The 6,798-nt window shown below is 40.0% G+C and overlaps 1 protein-coding gene across 1 annotated transcript in view; it reads right to left on the reverse strand.

Annotated features, from left to right (window-relative positions):
• LOC102198766 (protein sidekick-1-like) overlaps window positions 1–6,798 on the reverse strand; it is a 173,933-nt gene that overhangs the window by 149,590 nt on the left and 17,545 nt on the right. The gene's annotated exons all lie outside the window — the stretch shown is intronic.

Below are 6,798 nucleotides of genomic sequence, written 5' to 3' on the forward strand. Positions count from 1 at the left end.
TGTGACATCAAACTGGATGAGCACAGTCATGACGAGTAAACAGACACACCTGAGTGGCACACACCTGACCAGTTCATTTCAAAGCAGCTGCAGTCTGTCACTGTTTCAGTCTTTCTTTCTGCTAATGCTAACTCAATGACTGTCATGGCAACATCCCCACAACATGAGGAAGATCTCAGCAATTTATACAGCTCATGTGGGTAACATTACCATTAGCGTTAAGCATATGCACACAGGTCTGAGTGATCTGAAAATTGTAATCAGAAGAAGTGAAAATACTAATTTAACAATTAATAACCACTGAGTATGACTTACTGTGTTTTTATGTCACATTATGTCCTTCACTCCAAGCTATGCTTTTCATTAGCCATATACCATATGTCTGTTTGGTTTCCTCTGTGCTCACTTCACAGGGTTTAAACACAGCTAAAAAGGGCATGGCCAGCAGCAGCTCACTCGGATTTAAACCTACATGCTTTGTAGAGAAGTATTAGGGGTGAAATATGCTTACCGGTTACTTTGTTAAGTAGAGCTGTTCAACTGCTTGTTAATGCAAACATCTAATCAGTGAAGACAGCCTGCTGAAGTTCAAATTGAGCATCAGTTTGAGGTAGAAAGGTGATTTAATAGGTGACTTTGAACAGGGCATGATAATTGGTGTATTTCAGAATCTTCTGATCTGCTGGGATTTTTCACGCACAGCCATCCCTAGGGTTTACAGAGAATGGTCTGAAAAGGAGAAAATATCCAGTGATCAAGACGTTCTCTGAGGGAAAAAAAGCCTAGTTGAGGAGAAGAATGGCCAGACTGCTTTGAGCTACTAGGAATGTAACAGTAATTCAAATAACCACTCATTACAACCAAGGTATGCAGAAGAACACCTCAATGCATAACATGTAAATCTTTGATGCAGCAGGCTAAAGCGGCAGAAGACCACTTGAGTGCCACTCCTGTCACCTAAGACCAGGAAACTGTGGATGAAATTTGACTACAGTTCACATGGGATCACTAAAATTAAGTAAGAGAAGATTTAAATGTGATGAGTCTCAACTTCTGCTGCAATAATAAGACGGCAGGGTCAGAAATTGGCATAAACAACATGAAAGCATTGATCCATCCTGCCCTGAATCAATGATTATGTTTGCTTGGCACACTTTGGACCTATTAGTACAATTTAGGATCAGTTAAACACAGTCTCTCAGTTTTGTTGCTAACATGTCTATCCCTTTGTGACCACAGCGTCTACATCTTCTGATGGCTGCCTCCGGCAGGATAACACACCATGTCACAAAGCTCAGAGTTCACTCAAATGGCCTCCTCGGTCATCAGATCTCAAACAAGTAGAGCGCCTTTGGGATGTGATGGAACAAGACTTTTACATTGTGGATATGCAGCCAACAAATCTGCAGCAACTGTGTGATGTTATCACGTCTGATAAAATGTCTGATGTTACCAGCAGCTTATTGAATCCATGCCATGAAGAATTAAGGAACTTCTGAAGGCAAAAGGAGCCATGACCCAGAACCCAGTACAAGAAAGGAGTGTTCCTTTGTTAAAACTTGCTTTGAACTAAATGCTAACTTTAGAACTGGGACCAAAAACAGTTCTAAAATTCTGATTTTATCTGGTATAATTTTTATCTTTCCCATATTCAAAATTTTAGTTATCTAATATATGCAAATAAACATCAAGCACTGCAGCTGAGACTGATGGCAAAGTCATTAGTTTTGCAAGTATGTCGCAAACAAAACAAAGTATTCGGAGAAATGGAATATTTCCCCCAATAGACACTTGATATTAACGTTCTCATTGTTCATTTGGATGTAGCCTTGAAAATACGTTCCCCTTTAAAGAATATGTATATTTTTTTAAAAAAAAGTATATTTTTTAAAGAGGACAGCAGATTCTACGTTATAGTTCAGTGTATTTCAGTGTGTATTTCAGCTCGGCTAAAAACAAACATGATGGTTTGGGGGGTAATTTGAAGCAATATAAAACAGCATGTTTGCTTTCCATTTGGGAGCGGGTTGTGTTTCACAGGAGGCGCATGAAATGACAGACAGGTAGTATTTCCACACAGAAAAAGTGTCTGCGGCTGCTGTGAATCCTACTAGTGTACCCTGATCATGCAGAGAGCCTCTGTGAAACTGAGAGCAGGGCGAACTTCACAATGAGTCATGATGGTTGTACACCGCGAGTACCTCTTCACAAATCTGAACACACAGTACGAACAGCATACATATACTGCAGATTACTGTGGCTGAAATAAAAAACAACAACAACTGTTTTGTAAATTCAGTCACAGATCTATGGCAATGTTTGGTGCATGTGTTTACACCTTGAATTAGCATATGTTCTGCTTTACCTAGACCTTCAGATCCAGATGGCATTTTAATACTGTAAACAACACTCTAATAGGGCTTGTTACAGTACATAAAGTATTAGTTTAATAGTACTGGGGAAAAAAGAAACTGTGATTTGTTTGATATGATTAAACTATTTTAAAGGAAAATAAAATCAGAGCAGTTAACAGTTACATAGTTTGCAATTGCAAAGCAATCATCTGTGTCGGACTCCTGCAGTTTAGGAAGCTTTTTGTTCTTAGCCCTCCTCATCTTCGTTTCCCTCCCTCTCCCTCCCTTCAGTGTACAAGGCAGAGTAAGCCTCTGTCATTTGGGAAAGTCATTAAGCAGAGCCTCGGAGTTAATGTCTTTTCTATTTTCTGCTTTTAAAAAGTTTTCTTAGTACCTCGGTTATTTGAGAAATGTGACTGGTAGAAGACGGCAAATTTGGAGCACACTTCAAAGTAAGCGACCCAAGTTAAGGACAGATGAGGGGAATCTCTAATTCACCTGACACAGACACCGAGGCTGCTATCTCAGCAAACAACGCATACGTCTGACTGCTGGCTGGGATCTGCAAATAATGGCACTATTGACTCAAAATATCTCTTATTCTACATCAAGATAGGAGAGAAAATGCATTTTATTAGAAACATAACATTTTACCTCGTGGCACATGTGCAAGTCTGCTTCTAGCCTCCAGACTTGGAAAGCACATCAATGGTTTTAAACACAGCGACAACAAAGTGCTTTTGGCAGAATAAGCGATGAATATTCATAGTTCGACAGCAGGCCCTAAAGTGCTGTCTTCATAATGCAATTCTTTCTGACTGCACCTTGACAATGAATAATATCACCAGAAAATGCAATGCAATTAAAGCAACCCCTTGTTCCCCATCTCCCATTGCCACACGTGTCACTCCCCCACCCCCATGCAGTACAGTGATAACATTAAAAATTAACCAAGCCATCTTGTTTCTTTACTGCAACATTTATGGGTAATAGTGTACTAGTGGAACCAATTTGCCTATGGACTTTTTTTTAACCATCAGCCAGTCTTTTTGTACCGTATGAGTAAACACTGGTCCTAAATTGGGCGCATAAAGAGAAGCTGACATCAGTTATAAAGTGGCGACAGACTAATTGTCATTAAGTCTGTGGTTAGAAAATCCTTCCCCCAATTATTTACACGGCTGATTGCAAATGTGGACAGATGATTAGCTGCAGCAGGCACATGTATGCTTTATGTAAATAAAAATAATCAGGGGATGCATTTTTCCACCATGCTCAAACACACAGAGCAAGAGCAAAGGCAGTTTTTATGTTATTTTTCTTGGCCACTAAAAAAAAATCATTAAAAAAATCTGCAAATGTTTGGTACCTGGCACCAAATAGCACTAAAAGACATGTTTGAACTGTGTTGGTACGCTGATTAGACACCTCAGCACAATTATGATACTTTTAGTACAAAACTGTGCTTATAAAAAAACAACAACCTTGCTTTGACATCTTCCTATCATGCAGTTTTCATCATCATCATCATCATCGTTTATTTATATAGCACTTTAAAAACACACAAGGGTGACCAAAGTGCTGAAAAATAGAAACATAATAGATACCATAAGAATAATAAATACGATAAAATAATAAACATAGTGAAAACAATAAAATACAAGTAAATACAAGTCAGTCAACCACTGAGTCAAAAGCCAGTGAATAAAAATGCGTTTTCAATCTGGATTTAAAAACCAGCACTGATGTCGATTGCCTAATGTGAAGAGGAAGATTATTCCAAAGCTTAGGAGCCACGATAGAGATCGCTCGGTCTCCTCTCAGTTTCAGCCGTGATTTGGGGACTGAGAGCAACAGCTGCTCAGCTGACCGGAGCGAACGAGTGGGGACATAGGGCTTCAGCAAATCAGACAGATACGCAGGTGCCAGACCATTTAAAGATTTAAAAACCAATAAAAGAACTGTAAAATGAATCCTAAATTCAATTGGAAGCCAGTGCAGGGAGACCAGGACCGGAGTAATGTGCTCAAATTTCCTTTTACCAGATAAAAACCGTGCCGCAGCATTCTGTACTAGTTGCAGGCGTGTCAGAGTGCCCAGTCCAACCCCTATTAAAAGGGAGTTGCAATAATCCAAGCGTGAGGTTATAAAAGCGTGGATAACAGTCTCCAAGTCACGCCTTGAAAGAAAAGGTTTAACCTTCGACAGACGCCTGAGTTGATAGAATGACGATTTCACCACCCCATTCACGTGACCATCAAAGGTAAGTGCAGAGTCGATTTTTAACCCAAGATTGGTAATCGAGCTCTTCAGGTGAGGGGTCAGAGCAGCAAGGTCAACATCAGGGATATCAGAGGAACGATTCGGGCCAAACAGAATTGCTTTCGTTTTACGTTCATTAAAATTTAAAAGGTTTTGAGCCATCCATGACTTAACATCACTAAGGCAATCAAGCAGGAGTCTAATTGGGGAAGTATCAGAATGACTGAAAGGAAAATAAAGCTGGCAATCATCAGCATATAGATGAAATGAAACTTTGTGTTTACGAAAGATCGCACCCAGTGGCAGGAGATACAATGCAAACAGTAATGGCCCAAGAATAGATCCCTGTGGTACACCCCATGGCAGAGGGGCCACAGAGGACGATGACGAGCCCAACTTAACACAGAAGCTCCTGTTTGAGAGATTTGATTTTATCCACAGGAGTGCCAAGCCAGAAATGCCCACACAAAGCTGTAATCCAGAGATCAGCAGGTCGTGATCCACTGTGTCAAATGCAGCAGTCATATCTAGTAGTATAAGCACTACATGTTTACCACAGTCTGTCGCTACCAGGATATCGTTCATAACCTTTATGAGAGCTGACTCTGTGCTATGAAACAGCTTAAAGCCGGACTGAAAAACTTCAAACATTTGAGAGTTGTTTAGATAATCCATCAGCTGAGTGTGAGCAACCTTTTCCAAGATCTTACTCAGAAAAGGAAGTTTAGAGATGGGTCTAAAGTTTGACATTACTGAAATATCTGAGCCTGGCTTCTTAAGTAAGGGGTGAATAACTGCATGCTTAAACCCGCTTGGTACTTGACCTGACAAGAGGCTGGTATTAATTAGGTTCAGAATATGTGGTCCAACAGTAGGAAACACTTTTTTTAGGAAACGGGGATGAGCGACATCATTCGGAGAACCACATAGGTTAGAAGTTAACACAAGCTTCTCTAGTTCAGGTAGAACAATTGGTTGGAAAGCAAAAAGCAAATTTAAACAGGGAACATGCACAGCCGGGCCAACAGAAGATAAAGTGGAGGGTCTCAAACTGGCAACCTTATCCACAAGGAAATTAAGAAACTTAGTACACATAACCTCAGAAGATTGCAAAAGAACATGATCCTCTGAATTCAGTACAGAATTAATGGTATTATACAGAACATGAGGGTTATGTGAATTAACAGCAATAGGTTGTGAAAAATAGGAGTTTTTGGCGGTCTTTATTGCCCTCTGATAAGCTTTCATGAAAGAGACACACACAGATCTCTCCAAAACAACACTTGGACAGTTATGTGTGTGAACATTTCTAGGCTGTATCTGACAGTGGAGCATTTGAAAACCCAAAACAACTCACACAAAGAGAGAATGGATGCTAAACGGTCTTTAACCTGACAGCAAACTAAGTCCAGGTGATGTCTGATTGTGTCTATTTGAGAACAGAGCAGGTAATAGCTGAGCATGGATCGTGTCGTTTGGACAATGACCCATTTTTCTGTCATTTTGATTGCACCACCAATCAATGATCAGTATGTGACTGAAAAGCAGACTTTTAGCTTTAATTCAAGAGGTTTAAGAAAACTGTGGCATTAACTGTTTAAGAATTACAGCTATTTTTATACACAGTACCCCATTTTCAAAGTAACTGGAAAATCAAACATAAGGACTGTTTTTGATATTTGGAAGAAAATCCTTTGTAGTCAACGACTGCCTGAAGTCTAGAAACCCTGGACATCCCCAAATGCTATGTTTCCTCCCTCGAGATCCTCTACCAGTCTTTACTGTAGCTGCCTTCAGGTGCTGCTTGCTCGTGGGTCTTTCTTTATTCAGTTTGGTATTTAATAACTGAAAACTATGCTCTGTTGGGTTGAGATCATGTGACTATATTAGCCACTAAAGAAAATCCAAGTTCTTCACCTTGAGAAACTCATGAGTTGCTTTTGCAGTACACTTTGGATCATTATTCATTTGAACTTTGTGTGAATATGAGCAGAGAATATAGCCCTATACGCTTCAAAATTCACCCCCCCTCCTTCTATCCGCACTCACATCACTGGTGACTAGGGATGGGTATTGAAACCCCTGTTTCAATTCCTTGGAATTGTTTGCCATTTTTGCAAACGATTCCCTTATCGATTCCAGTCGCCCCGAATGACGTCACCACGTTGCGGAGCGTCATTTA

Source organism: Pundamilia nyererei, unplaced genomic scaffold, assembly GCF_000239375.1.
Source record: "Pundamilia nyererei isolate P.nyererei 1_Seehausen unplaced genomic scaffold, PunNye1.0 scaffold00265, whole genome shotgun sequence".
In the NCBI taxonomy this organism is placed as follows: Eukaryota; Metazoa; Chordata; class Actinopteri; order Cichliformes; family Cichlidae; genus Pundamilia; species Pundamilia nyererei.